The following is a 15,306-nucleotide window of genomic DNA, read 5'->3' on the forward strand; positions in this document are numbered from 1 at the left end:
TCTGGGATGATCGAGAAGAGATCCTGGCCCTCCTCTGTGTGGCTACCTTTCAAGTACCTGAAGAGTGCTATCATATCGCCCCTCAGTCTTCTCTTCTCAAGGCTAAACATGTCCAGTTCTTTCAGTCTCTCCTCATAGGGCTTTGTTTCCAGTCCCCTGATCGTCATTGTTGCCCTCCTTTAAAGCCGTTCCAGTTTGTCTGCATCCTTCTGAAGGTGAGGTGTCCAGAACTAGATACAGTACTCAAGATGAGGCCTAACCAATACCAAACAGAGGGGGACTAATGCTTCACATGATTTGGAAACTATTCTTTTGTTAATTTAGCCTAAGATAGCATTTGCCTTTTTTGTAGCCACATCACACTGTTGGCTCAAATCCAGCTTGTGATCAACTACAATCCCAATATCCTTCTCGTATGTAGTATTGCTGAGCCAAGTATCCCCCATCGTACAACTGTGCATCTGGTTTCTTTTTCCTAGATGTAGAACTTTGCACTTATCCCTGTTAAATTTCATTTTTCAGCCCCGTGCTCTAATCTATCAAGATCACTTTGAATTTTGTTTCTGTCTTCCAGGATATTAGCTATCCCTCCCAATTTTGTATCATCTGCAAAATTGATAAGCATTCCCAGCACCTCATCCAATTCATTAATAAAAATGTTGAAGAGCAGTGGACCCAGGACCTGTGGTACCCCACTCATTACCTCCCCCAGTTTGAGAAGGAACCATTGATAAGCACTCTTTGAGTACGATTCTGTAGCCAACTGTGGATCCCCCTGATAGTTGTTCCATGCAGTCCACGTTTAGCTAGCTTGCTAATCAGAATATCATGGGGCACTTTGTCAAAATCTTTGCTGAAGTTGAGATATATTATGTCCACGGCATTCCCATAGTCTACCAGGGAGGTGACTCATTCAGAAAATGAGATAATATAAGTCTGGCAGGATTTGTTCTTGATAAATCCATGTTGGCTTCTAGTAATCACTGTGTTGTTTTCAAGGTGCTTACAGACTGACCACTTTATAATCGGCTCCAGAATTTTCCCAGGGATTGATGTCAGACTGACTAGTCTATAGTTTTTAAGTTCCTCCCTATTGCTCTTTTTGAAGATAGGGACAACATTAGCCTTCCTCCAGTCATCTGGAACTTCACCCCTCTCCACGATTTTGCAAAGATAATAAACAGTGGCTCCAAGAGTTCTTCAGCCAGTTCCTTCAATACTCTAAGATGCAGTTCATCGGGCCCTGCAGCTCTGAATTGTTCAAAGTGATTAGGTATTCCTTGAGCATTTGTCTATCAGTTTCAAGCTGCAATCCTGCCCCTTCAACTTCATGTTTCCCAGGATGGTCATAGACCCTCTTTTGCGAGAAAATTGAGCCAAAGTAGGAATTGAGCACTTCTGCCTTTTCATTGTAATCTGTTACCATTTTGCCATCCTCATTGAGTGGCTGGACCACCATTTCTTTTCTCTGTCTTTTGCTATTTGCTAAAGAAAGTTTTTTGTTGCTTTTGGCATCTCTCACTAACCTCAGCTCTTTCTCAGCTTTAGCCTTCCAGATGCCATCCCTGCAATTCTGTGCTACCTGTCTGTATTTCTTCCTTTGTGGCCTGGCCTTCCTTCCACTTCCTGTATGTGTCCTTTTTTGTTTTTAGGTCATCTCTAATCTTTTTGTGAAGCCACATTGACTTCATCTGCTGTCTTCCCCTTTTTTTCCTTGATGGAATTGTTTGCCATTGTGGCTTTAGAATTTCCTTTTTTTAGAAACTCCCACCCATGTTGGACTTCTTTTCTCATTAGGGTTGGTTGAATTTAAGCACTTTTATCTGAACTACCTTAATCCTCAATCAGCAGGTGGCATCAAGTGTAAATTACTGGAAAAAATCATAACACTTTTGAGTCAGCCCCCTTCAACTCCATGCTGCAAGTATTCCTCAGCCATGATGAGATATTAATTGCCATGTGGTATTTAAGGACCTTTTTCTTATTCCTACAGTCTTTAGAGTCATTTCTATCCTGCTTAGAATCACTAAGAAAACTGAAAATAATGCACTTAAAGTTGATTAGTTAATCTTAATGTATTCAGATGCTTAGCTCAGAGCCTATTTCCATTTCCTATGAGAAAGACCATAGAAGGCTAAAACAGTATTTCATCTTTTGTCATAGGTGAAATGGCTTCCTGAATAATACTGCAAACACTTTTAGGGGTTAATAGTACATCACAGGCTTCCAAAATCCCTTTACAGCACCAATTTTTAAAGTTGTTATTTAAAATATCAGTTATAACCTTCTTTGTGACTCAGAAAAAAATGGCTTTTTCATCATACCTATTTGCTGGGTCCATGCTGGGCAATACTTACTGATTCTGCTTTTGAGGTTTCTTTTTTTTTATATAATAAGTGATAGCTAGGAACAACAGCTGTTGAGATCACTTCCCTGCAATGCCTGTCTTGGCACCAGCTATTACTGCTGACCTCTGTATGGGTAGGGGAAGAAGTATGAAGGGGACTATTCCTCCCCCCAGAACCTGAGGCCACCCCTGACAACACTGAACTAGGTACCAGTTATCTGACTTGATGTAGTTTCTTATAACAAATATACAGTAGAAGTATCCCAGAAACCTAATGTATTCAGTGGGGCTTACTCAAACAGGGAAGCATGCATATGACTGTAACCTCAAGTGATAAGGAACTTCATTCACCGAACCCCAAATTCAGAATCATGCCGCTTTAAGCTGTTTTGCAACTGTTTATACTTGTTTTTATGGTTACTGGATTTTAAAGGGATTTATTCCTTATTTTGAGCTGCCTTGGTTTCCAGTCGGCAACTCTACCTCACAGTGTTGTTAGAAAGTCCTATTGAATTCAGTGAGGTTTACTCTGGGTATGCAACTTTACTCCCAGAAAAGCAAGTATTGGATTAAAGCTTCATGTTTTATTGATTGATTGATTGATATATCCCGCCCTTCATCCCAGCAGGAGCCCAGGGCAGCAAACAAAAACACCAAAAACACTTTAAAACATCATAAAAGACTTTAAAAAACATTAAAACAAAACATCTTTAAAAAGATTTTTTTAAAAAAGCTTTCAAAACATCTAAAAAAAAGGTTTAAAAACATATTAAAAAGCAATTCCAACACAGATGTAGACTGGGATAAGGTCTCAACTTACAAGACGTGTTGAAAGAGGAAGGTCTTCAATAGGCACCGAAAAGATAATAGAGATGGTTCCTGTCTAATGTTTAAGGGGAGGGAATTCTACAGGGTAGGTGCTGCTACACTAAAGGTCCATTTCCTTTGCTGTGTGGAACAGACCTCCTGATAAGATGGTATCTACAAGAGGCCCTCATCTGCAGAGCACAGTGATTGACTGGGTATATAAGGGATAAGATGTTTTTTCAGGTATCCTGGTCCCAAGCTTTATTGGGCTTTGCACACCAAAACTAGAACCGTGAACTTGGCCCGGTAGCTAATGGGAGCCAGTGCAATTCTTTCAGCAGCAGGGTGACATGTTGCCAATACCCTGCCCCAGTGATCAGTCTCACAGCTGCATTTTGCACCAGCTGCAACTTCCGGACCAACCTCAAGGACAGCCCCACATCAAGCGCATTACTGTAATCCAGCCTAGAGGTTACCAGTGAGTGGACAACAGTGGTCAGGCTATCCTGGTCCAGAAACAGAGGCAGCTGTCTTACCAGCCAAAGCTGGTAAAAGGCACTCCTAGCCACTGAAGTCACCTGGGTCTCTAGAGACAAAGATGAATCAAGGAGCACCCCCAGACTATGAACCTGCTCTTTCAGAGGGAGTATGACCCCATCAAAAGCAGGAATCTGACCAATTATCTGAACTCCGGAACCACCAACACACAGCGCCTCCATTTTGCTCAGTTTATTGGCCCTCATCCAGCCCACCACCGAGTCCAGGCAGCGGTTCAGGGCTTGCACGGCCTCTCCTGATTCAGATGTTACAGAGAAATAGAGCTGGCTATCTGCCCTGCTCTCTGCAACAGCCCAGGAAAATTTAAACTTGTTAGACTCCTGCACACAAGAGAGAAAAAGACTGAAAGTTATGTACTTACTCAATTTATGAGATTTTCAGATAAGCAAGAAAAACAACAGTTTTCTGGCCTTTCAATGGGGTCCAGGCACTGCCAGGAGGTCAACAAATCACAATCCTGACTTTATGTAGGGCTACAAATCTGAAAGGGTGAGGTTAGAGCAGGCAGCTACAAGCTCCTTTAACAGAGATGTGCGGGCCTGACATTTTGGTGTATAGCTCTTGAAACAGACCACCTACAAATTTATTTATTTTTAAATGAAAGCTGAGAGTCGAAAGATTAAGGTGGGTCACTCGGAGACCCGGAGAGGACCCCAGAAATCCAGAGTCCCCAGGTGAAAACCGGAGACCTGGAGATCGTAAAGTGAACAGAATCTCACTTGTGTATGTGTGTTTTAATTAAATAGCGATCTGGGGGAGGGGGATTTGGATTATAACCATAGCGCTGGAGGGGAAGGTGGTGTCCCCTTTCCTTGATAGCATTTTCCTTCCAAAAACACACACACTGAGGAGTAGAAGGATAGTTCTGTCAGGGTTTTAGAAAGCCAGTAAAAATGTTTTAATTCTGCAAAGCTTTTGGAGATAGTGTGCATGTTTTATCTGACAGCTATTTTACCTGTTAGCTGGTGTGTTGTTTTCTTTATTGTTTGTAAAATTAATTTTAAATGTGTAATTATTTTTATGTTGTGATCCACCTTCAAAACTCTAATAGAGCTGAAATGCAGCATATAATTGCAGTTAGCAAATATTAAGACAAGTAGCTTCAAAGCATATAGTCCCTTTCAGGATGAAGTGGAAGATTTAGTTCATATAGGCTGCTTTCACACTGCACTTCATTCCATTATTCTGACGATTTCTTATCTCGTAATTTGCTTATTATATTTGATCTTTCACACGATTCACAAGCTAGCTCCAGAATTCTAGTGGAATGTAGCGGAAGTTTAGTGTAAATTTCCATGATAAATGATACCAGAAATAATCTGTTAGCAAGGCTGGGAACCTGGAAGATTGCAGGAGTTTTTCACTAGCTGTAGCCGCTCATGTGACAGGCATCCCAGCATGCAGTGCGTTCCTGCCCTTTAGTTATGCTGTTTTTTGTTTGTTTGTTTGTTTGTTTTGCCTGATATACTAGTATTCCGGCATCAATGCAGATAGCAGCAGCATTTCACCCCCCCGTCTTTATACAACTAAAACAATTTAAAAAGTCAGATCCTAGAGGGAGAGGGCTTGCATGGCGACAGGATGAGATCTTAGACCTCCTACACAGTGGGGAACAGTGCGCATGTGTATAATGGATGAGGGATGAAAACAAGCCATGTGAAAGGCAGTTGCGCAAAATACCGGTAAAACAGCTGAAAAAGCTGCTCTTCTTTAACGTAACAGGTACTGCAGTGTGAAAGGGATTTTAGAAATCGGGGCACAAGCACTACCCTTTTAATCTGTTAAACGCAGTCAGCCCATGTGTGAAAGCAGCCATAGTCTAATGAGCCTGGTGAATGAGCATAGAAACAAAAGCCTTTCTTTCGCTTGAGTTTTCAAAGGTATCTATTTTTGTAAGGCACTTCTAAAGTGATCTAAATCTCTTGTGAGTATAGAAAAGATTTGTAAACACACCTTTACACAATGTTCATTTTTGTCCAAGTGTAATTAAAATTTACAGCATTGCAAGTAGGAATACAACACATAAGGTATAAGAGTGTGCTGAGCATTTTATCATTTAATTTGTGTTCCTTCATGTTTTCTTTTTGTCAGTACAGTCATCCATGGTAGTCTGAAGAGACTATTTTCATGAAACTTTATTGTCAAGAAACATTAAAGGTTCTTGATATAGGATTTCAGTATTTTACTCACATCAGTAATGTAGAAACTGTGTCTTAGTTTTTGCAAGTTTCTAACAAGCAAAGTAAAAACTAAATTTGATGTCTATGTTGGTGCCATTTTCCTTGAGAGAGAGAGAGAGAGAAGTTCTGTCCTTTGTTCTGCCTTCCTTTAAGTCTATCCTCACAGATTAGGAGGGTTGTAATGTATAACCATTTAAAAGCTCCTGAATGCATATTCTTTGTCATTTTCCCTATGCATGCAAAAAAAAAGTGAGATAGAAAGCCATAAAATGTCCAAACCATAAATGGTAATGATTGGATTACCATACATTTTTGTATATTATAACGACATAGGTCTTCCACAAAGGTGGAATGGAGTAGAAAATAATGGTGTCAGTTAATTCAGGGGCTTCTTTGGTAGAAAAATATGACTTCAATATTGGTAGCAATCATGTACATGCTTGCCAACATTTTGTGTGTATGACTTTTGAGAGAATGGAAATTAGGTGTGTAAATCAATGGAGGAAGAAATAGGAAATTTGCTGAAGGCGCTTGGAAATTCCTAATTTTTTTTAGTAAATGGGAGAACTGATTATGTGTCTAGACTTCTTTCTCACCTGCTTTTATTAACATTGATATTTACTGGTGACAAGCATGTAGGGCAGGGATGATCCAGTCGAAACTGTGTACTTACAAAAAGCTTTTGATAAATTGTATCACTATCGCAGTCTGCATCTGTGTCGGAATTCCTTTTTAATATGTTTTAAAGCTTTTTTTAAAAAAATATGTTTTGATATGTTTTTAAGGTTATTTTGTTTTAATATATTCTAAAGTTTATATTCTATATATTCTATATTCTTAATATATTCTAATAGTAATAATAATAATTTTAAAAGACTTGTAAGTAAAAATAGCAGTGATGGGATAAGAGAACAGGCCCTCTTATGGGTCAGTATCATTTATTTATTTATTTATTGTATTTATATACCTCCCCATAGCCAAAGCTATGGTAACCGGTAAAGAGCAGAAAGCAGAGTGGACACTTCTCAATGGAGAAATGGCTTTCTCCAAGGATCAGTATTGGGCTGGCTCAGTCACCTGTGTGAGTCCTGGAAAAAATATTTCTCCCATCCTTATAGGGCTTTTACGGTCAGGTGTTTCAAATGTTCCTGGAGAAGAGAGACAGGACTCCACTCACCCAGAACTGGATGGAGAAATGCAAGGAGCTCTGTCTTCAGCCTGTTCCTCTGTTGAACTTTGGAAGCAGTGCTGTGGGACTGCATGGTGAAGAGTGGGCTATAAATTCCTATAAATAAATACATGGACTGGAATGCAAAAGTAGGGAACAGAGAAGAACTAGGAATTGTGGGGAAATGGGGCTTAGCAGATAGAAATGAAGCAGGAGAAAGACTTATCGAATTCTGTGAAGTCAATAATTTGTTTCTTGCAAACACATTTTTGGAGCAACCGAAAAGACGACTGTACACGTGCACATCACCAAATGGTCAATATAGGAATCAAATTGATTATCTAATTGGTAGCAGAAGATGGAGAAGTTCCATACTTTCAGCAAAAACAAGACCAGAAGCAGACTGCAGTACATCATGAACTGGTCATATAAAAAATCAGAGTAAAGTTAAAGAAGAACAACAAAGCAATCATAATGCCAAAATACAATTTAAAGAACATCCCAGAAGAATACAAAGATCGAATAAGGAATAGATTTGAGGCTTTAAACTTAGTTGACAGAGAACCAGAAGAACTATGGAATGAAGTCAGAGACGTTATCAGGGAAGAATGCAAAAAGACAACACCTCTAGTTAAAAAGAGAGAAAGACCTAAATGGATGACTGAAGAAACTCTTGTTTAGTACAAGAGAAATTAGTACAAGAGAAATCGAGGTAAAGTTCTGCCACATCCAGTTTCTGTTCAGGAGTCTCTGGGCTGGCTGAATGCTGGCTTAGCTGGGAGCTGCATGGGCCTGCTCTTTGAAATACCCCTGCTGGGGAGTAAGTCCTCTCCATCGACTTCTATTGTATTTATTTTCTTAGACTGACCTTTTTCCTGGTGTAAATTTTGCCTGAATTGGGACCTGCAGGAGCCCTCCGAACACAAGCTGGATGTGGCCTAATTCCCCTCCCCTCATCCCCTCCCCTGACACCCCCCCCGAATGCTCCTTTTTCAGTACTTATACTGGCTTCACTTATTCTGGTCTCAGCTGAGCTAGCTGAGCCGGGCTGAGGGACTCAGCTGGCATAGCCTGGCTGAGCCAGGACCCAGCCAGCTCAGCTGGAGATCTGCCACATCCAGCTCCCCTCAGCTTGGCATAAATGTGAGTTGGATTTTGCCCTAAAATTACTGTGAAATCAAATTTAAGGGAAAGAGCAACACAAATCCAGGCGACAGAAATAAAAACAAGTACAAAGCAGCATTAAACCAATCTGCATGTTGATGGCATCTCATCCCAAACCCCCAGGTCAAATATCCAGATTGTAACCTTATAATGAATATACATTCATTCAAACAATTAGATGCAATCCCCACATTTTATCCCAGTGAATAATTAGTTATTAAGTTTGGGTTATTTATTATTATTATTATTATTATTATTATTATTATTATTATTATTATTTATTTCATTTCTAAACCGCCCATAGTTAATAGCTCTCTGGGCGGTGTACAAAACAAGATTAAAATACAATATTAGAATAAAATCAGTAACAAAAAGCAACAAAATTAAACTAAAACATTAAACATAAAAACATTAAACATTAAAATGCCTGGGAGTATAGCCAGGTCTTAACCTGGCGCCTAAAAGAAAGAACCGTAGGCGCCAGGCGTATCTCCTCCGGTAAGCTGTTCCACAGTTCGGGGGCCACCACAGAAAAGGCCCTAGATCTAGTAACAATCCTCTGGGCATCCTGGTGAGTTGGTACCCGGAGGAGGGCCTTAGATACTGAACGAAGTGAACGGGTAGGTTCATAGCGGGAGAGGCGTTCCACAAGGTATTGCGGTCCCACACCGTGTAAGGCTTTATAGGTCAAAACCAGCACCTTGAATCTGGCTTGAAAACAAATAGGTAGCCAGTGCAAGCGAGCCAGGACAGGTGTTATATGCGCGGACCGATTGGTCCTCGTCAACAACCTGGCTGCCGCATTTTGCACTAGCTGAAGTTTCCGAACAGTCTTCAAGGGCAGTCCAACGTAGAGCGCATTACAGTAATCCAGTCTAGAAGTTACCAGAGCGTGAACAACTGAGGCAAGATCATCACTGTCCAGATAGGGGCGTAGTTGGGCTACTAAGTGAAGATGGTAGAACGCATTCCGTGCCACCGAGGCCACTTGAGCCTCAAGCGACAAGGAAGGGTCAAAAAGGACCCCCAAACTACGAACCTGTTCCTTCAAGGGGAGTGTAACCCCATCGAGAACAGGAGAAACATCCACCATCTGGGCAGGGAAAGAGCTCACCAACAGTGTCTCAGTCTTGTCTGGATTGAGTTTCAGTTTATTAGCTCTCATCCAGTCCATTATCGCGGTCAGGCAACGGTTCAGCACAGCAACAGCCTCACCTGAAGAAGGTGAAAAGGAGAAGTAGAGCTGCGTGTCATCAGCGTACTGATGGCAACGCACTCCAAAACTCCTGATGACCGCACCCAGAGGCTGCATGTAGATGTTAAAGAGCATAGGGGACAAAACCGACCCCTGAGGGACTCCACAATGGAGAGTCCAGGGTGTCGATCAATGTTCCCCAAGCACTACCTTCTGGCGACGATCCGCTAAGTAGGAGCAGAGCCACTGCCAAGCAGTGCCCCCAACTCCCAACTCCGCGAGCCTCCCCAGAAGGATACCATGGTCGATGGTATCAAACACCGCTGAGAGATCAAGGAGAATCAACAGAGTCACACTCCCCCTGTCCCTCTCCCGACAAAGGTCATCATATAGGGCGACCAAGGCTGTTTCAGTGCCAAAACCGGACCTAAAACCGGATTGAAACGGATCCAGATAATCGGTCTCATCCAAGAGCGCCTGGAGCTGGCCAGCGACCACCCACTCCAAAACCTTGCCCAAAAAAGGGACATTCGCCACTGGTCTATAGTTGTTCAACACATCTGGGTCCAAAGAAGGTTTCTTTAAAAGAGGTCTTACTACTGCCTCCTTGAGACTACCAGGGACTACGCCCTCTCTCAAGAAGGCATTTATTACCTCCTTGGCCCAGCCGGTGGTTACAGCCCTGCCAGTCTTCAACAGCCAAGATGGGCAAGGGTCCAGAGCAGACGTGGTCGCCCGCACCATTCCAAGCACCTTGTCCACTTCCTCGAGCTGCACCAACTGAAATTCATCCAATAATAAAGGACAAGGCCGCGCTCTGGACACTTCAATGGATTCATCTGTCATAACATCAGAGTCTAAGTCCCGACGGATGCATACAATCTTGTCCTGGAAGTGCTCCGCAAATTCGTTGCAGCGGGCTTCCGATGTTTCCTTAGTATCATGAGGGCCAGAATGTAGAAGCCCTCGTACCACCCTAAAAAGCTCCGTCTCAAAATCTAATCATGTTATCAGATTTATTAAGTTAGCTATATCCCATATCTTTACAAGCCAAAAGGCACTAGAAATGCCAGAACTTTCTTAATATTTAGCTGCTGAAGGTGTTTTTCTGCTGATAATAAATAGAATATGATTTCCCTATATTTTTCACCTTTAATACACAATGGAGCTATCAATGGGAAAATATTTGTTTACTAATCTGCCAAAAGTGCAATATACATGGGCATATTCATCAAACATTATGTCTTTAGTGTTTGCTTTTGTACAAACTATGCCACTGGGTTACGATTTTAAAGTGATTTAAAAACAATTGCATCCCAAATAGTTTTTGCTAATCTTTCCCATATTCCTTTCAGTCATTATGTGATATTGTTACACTAAAGTTTCTTTCCTATTCACTAATATATAAGGTTGAGTTATAAGTCAAATTTTGTATATTTTAGAGAAAATATATATTTTTAAATTCAATATTAAGGGCCCCTTTTCCCATAAATGCAAACTTGAAAATTCATGTTATCTGATTATGAAATAACTTTGTTAAATTCTCTACCATTTACCTTTTCATATATGTGGCACTGATTTTTTAATCTTTCCCCCCGAAAAAGGTTCTGTTCAAAAGATGGATGGAAAGCAAACCAGTTGGTGAATAGAATTCTGAGAATGTATGGCAAATTTGCTTCTCATCACCACACAGTCTGCCCTAAAGCATTATTAATTTGGCTTATTAGTCTGTGTCAGAATCTACCTTCACTCTCTGTCAAATACCAGGAAGTATTTAATATTTGTTTATTTTATTTATTTATTATTTGATTTACATCCCACCCTTCCTCCCAGCAGGAGCCCAGGGGGGCAAACAGAAGTGCTAAAAATAATTTAAAACCTCATAAAAACAGACCTCAAAATACATTAAAAGAAAACAACATTAAAACATTTTTTAAAAAAGCTTTAAAAACATCTTTAAAAAAAAACATATTAACAAGCAATTCTAACACAGACGCAGACTGGGATAGGTCTCAACTTAAAAGGCTTGTTGAAAGAGGAAAGGCTTCAAAAGGAGCCGAAAAGATAACAAAGATGGTGCCTGCCTAACATTCAAAGGGAGGGAATTCCACAGGGTAGGTGCCGCCACACTAAAGGTCCGTTTCCTATTGTGCAGAACAGACCTCCTGATAAGATGGTATCTGCAGGAGGCCCTCACCTGCAGAGCGCAGTGATCGACTGGGTATATAAGGGGTAAGACGGTCTTTCAGGTATCCTGGTCCCAATCTGTATAGGGCTTTGTACACCTAAACTAGAACCTTGAACTTGGCCTGGTAGCAAATGGGCAGCCAGTGCAATTCTTTCAGCAGCAGGGTGACATGTTGGTGATACCCTGCCCTAGTGATCAGTCTCTCCACCGCATTTTGCACCAGCTGCAGTTTCTGGACCAACCTCAAGGGCAACCCCACATTGAGCACATTACAGTAATTCAACCTGGAAGTTACCAGTGAGTGGACAACAGTGGTCACGCTATCCCGGTCCAGAAACGGCTGCAGCTGTCTTACCAGCCGAAGCTGGTAAAAGGCACTCCTAGCCACGGAGGTCACCTGGGCCTCTAGATACAAAGATGGATCCAGGAGCACCCCCAGACTACGGACCTGCTCTTTCAGAGGGAGTATGACCCTATTCAAAGCAAGCAACTGACCAATTATCTGAACTTGGGAACCACCAACCCACAGCGCCTCCGTCTTGCTAGGATTCAGACTCAGTTTATTGGCCCTCATCCAGCCCACCACTGAGTCCAGGCAGCGGTTCAGGGCTTGCACGGCCTCTCCTGATTCAGATGTTATGGAGAAATAGAGCTGGGTATCATCAGCATACCGCTGACACCTCACCCCAAATCTCCTGATGACTGCTTCCAAGGGCTTCATATAGATGTTAAACAACATGAAGGACAAGATGATACCCTGCGGCACCCCACAGCACAACTGCCAGGGGGCTGAAAGACAGTCACCCAATGCTATTCTCTGAGTAAAACAGTGGCTCCAATACCCATCTCACCAAGATGGCCCATGAATACCAAGGGTATTCATACACAGTAGTAGGCTTCAAGCATGTAAACCCAAATTGGTTTCTGATGATTAGATATTAAATATCTGATTCTGTAATTAGTTGTCAGGGAAACCACTAAATAAAAAACTCAGAAATTCTATAATTCTCTCTCTCTCTCTCTCTCTCTCTCTCTCTCTTTCCCTCTCTGCATGTGTAAATATATATGTGTATGTACATATATGCAAGTGTCATGCTGCAGTTTGCAGAGTCACAGACATGTGGCATTGCAAACTGTAGCATGAATGGTTCCCCCCCACACCTGCATGCCACTCACACCACCTACTATGGACCACCTTGGCAAGCAGGCAAGGTGACAGGGGCAGTTTGACTGGGGTGGTGGTTGGCTAGCCTACCAGTGTGTTGCACAGTGGCAGTGGTGTTCTTCCAGGGAGGTGGCGGGGTGGGGAGGTGGCAGGGTAAGACTGGGTGGATGGGCTAGAGGCCGGTCTGCAGCCTTGCTACGCTGTGGTGCATGGCCTACCTGTGCTGCAGCACTGTTCATCCAGAGTAGAGGAGAAGGAACAGGTGAAGCAAGTGGGTTGGTGAGGGGAGTGGGGTGCCTGGAGGCATAAGGGTCGGCAATGAGTCTGGGGTTGTTGAGGGGTGCTGGGGAGTTGGAGTAGTGGGTTGGCAGGGATGAAGGAGTTGGAGACTGGAGTGAATGGGGGTTTGGCAATAGGAGCACGCAGGGGGCAGAGTCTCTCTCTCCCTGTGTGTGTACGTGTACGTGTACCATGGGGACATGGACTTCAGTGTACTAGGGATCTGGGCATCTCCTAGATGGGATGACATGTTTCCATTCCTTATACTCTAGGGTTTATTTTTAACTTGCAATTTGGCAATGTTTGTTTCTCTTCTAATATAAATAATTCAACATCCCCAAAAGTGAGTGTGCAGAAGCAGAGACATAAGGATTTGCCACACATCTTGTATCTGGGGAATGTGCTAGGCCAAGATCAAGAAGACTGTAAGATTAGGCCAAGAAGGAAAATAAAAAGTATGCAAGCATTGCTGCTTCAATTCTTGATTTTTTTGTGTTCAGAATGGAAGCAACTATAGACTGATGAGCAGGGCTGGTTCCAAGGGGCGGCCAGGTGGGGCACTGGCTTGAGGGCCCCTGAGGCTACAGGAGCCCCTGAGGGGCCCCTTCTGCTCCCCTTCCACGATTATTCTGCCGTGGATCGCAGGGCGAGAGTGTCGGAGCTCTGCCATTCCCTTCCTTAACTTACCTTGTTCTGCGGTTGTGCACGCTGCGGTGCCCTTAAGAAAGATGGTGGCTGAGGTTTTCCTAAGGGGCTGAAGCCTCTGCCACCATCTTGGCTGATGGCACACATGTGTGCTGTGTGCTCGCATCCCTGCCATGAACCAAGATGGCGGCAGAGGCTTCAGCTCCTTAGGGAAACCTCAGCTGCCATCTTTCTTAAGGGCACCGCTGCGTGTGCAACCGCAGAACAAGGTAAGTTAAGGAAGGGAATGGCGAAGTCCCGAAGCCCTTGCCGTGCATGAGTCACGGAAGGGGAGCGCTGGGGCCTGGGGCAGGCTTTTGCCCAAGGGCCCCGGCATGTCTGGGGCCAGCCCTGCTGATGAGCATTGGTTATGCTTGCACTCCTGCTCAAACTACTTGTTCCTCCATCTGCTCCTTCCCCTTCCCGAGGATGAGCAGCAGCAACAGCAGCACACTTTCACTTGAAAAGGGGAAAGGAATACTCCCATCAACATGCAGAATGCTGTGTTTTATGGACAGTATTGGAACATGATTCTCAGTGGGCAGTGACAGTGTTCTGTGCATTCCCATTCTCCAAGGTAAGGTAGGGTGCCCTACAGAAGGTGCTGGAGTTTTGAATATTCAGTTGGATCACTCAAAAAACTCTGGATACTTTTAGGGTGTGTGGAAAGGCAACAACCCATCCCTCACCCCAAACCATTAACTATCACTACATCTCATAAGATGTGTGCAAGTGGTTTGTCCTAGCACGAAGCATTCAGCCTTCTATCAGCATCAAAAGTTTAATTATGTACTTAGGTGGCTGCCTCCACTAGCTGTGCACTGCCTGTTCCCCACTATTTTGTAACTGTAATGGCAGTAGGTTATGCATAAATTTTCCTCAAGCATCTATTTCAAGGTAGTGTCTCTCCAAGACATAGTCAACACTGTTTAGCAGCCCCCTTATCTCGAAAGGAAGAAGAATCCTTAGGGTTGGTGCCACCAGAGAGGACTCCTCTGCGTGTCAGTAGAAAGTGAACTTCTGCAGACCATCCAGTTAACATGGCTTCTTCTAGTAATGGTTCATTCTTCTCAGCATCCAAGATGAAATTTCTTCCTTCATCTGTTGTTTTGACCTGCTCTGGCTGGTTGTTGCCAGAGACTCAATCGGCAGTCTACTGAGGTATTATGATTTCATGGTACATCTGGGAGTGGATTGTATTCCTCATCCCTATCCATCCTGTTTTCTCGGCTGGAACTGTGTCAGCCAAGTAAGATGGTAGAAATAGAATAAACTTGTTCTGCAATGCAAGACATGATCCCGCCTGTGATCTGCTGGGAAGGGATATTTCAGCAAGATGGGAGATTTCATACTTGTAGCAGACAGTGTGGTGGGTGGCCTTACTCACATGACTTCCCAACAGCTGAGTCGGTGCAGCTTACCAGAAAGGAGAGTGGGAGGTGTGAGGCAGCAGGGAGGTTGGTGCAGTACAAATGCACAGACAGGAGCATTGGATTATTTATTATAAGTATTTGTATATCACACATCAACTATATTCCCTGGGTGATTTGCAAAAGAAAAAATGTGAAAGC

At 43.0% G+C, this 15,306-nt stretch overlaps 1 protein-coding gene across 1 annotated transcript in view; it reads left to right on the plus strand.

Moving 5' to 3' along the window:
• The window catches only part of IL1RAPL1 (interleukin 1 receptor accessory protein like 1), a 1,273,168-nt gene that overhangs the window by 222,926 nt on the left and 1,034,936 nt on the right, over window positions 1-15,306 (plus strand). The window lies entirely within an intron of this gene.

The sequence above is a fragment of the Rhineura floridana genome, chromosome 5 (genome assembly GCF_030035675.1).
Source record: "Rhineura floridana isolate rRhiFlo1 chromosome 5, rRhiFlo1.hap2, whole genome shotgun sequence".
In the NCBI taxonomy this organism is placed as follows: domain Eukaryota; kingdom Metazoa; phylum Chordata; class Lepidosauria; order Squamata; family Rhineuridae; genus Rhineura; species Rhineura floridana.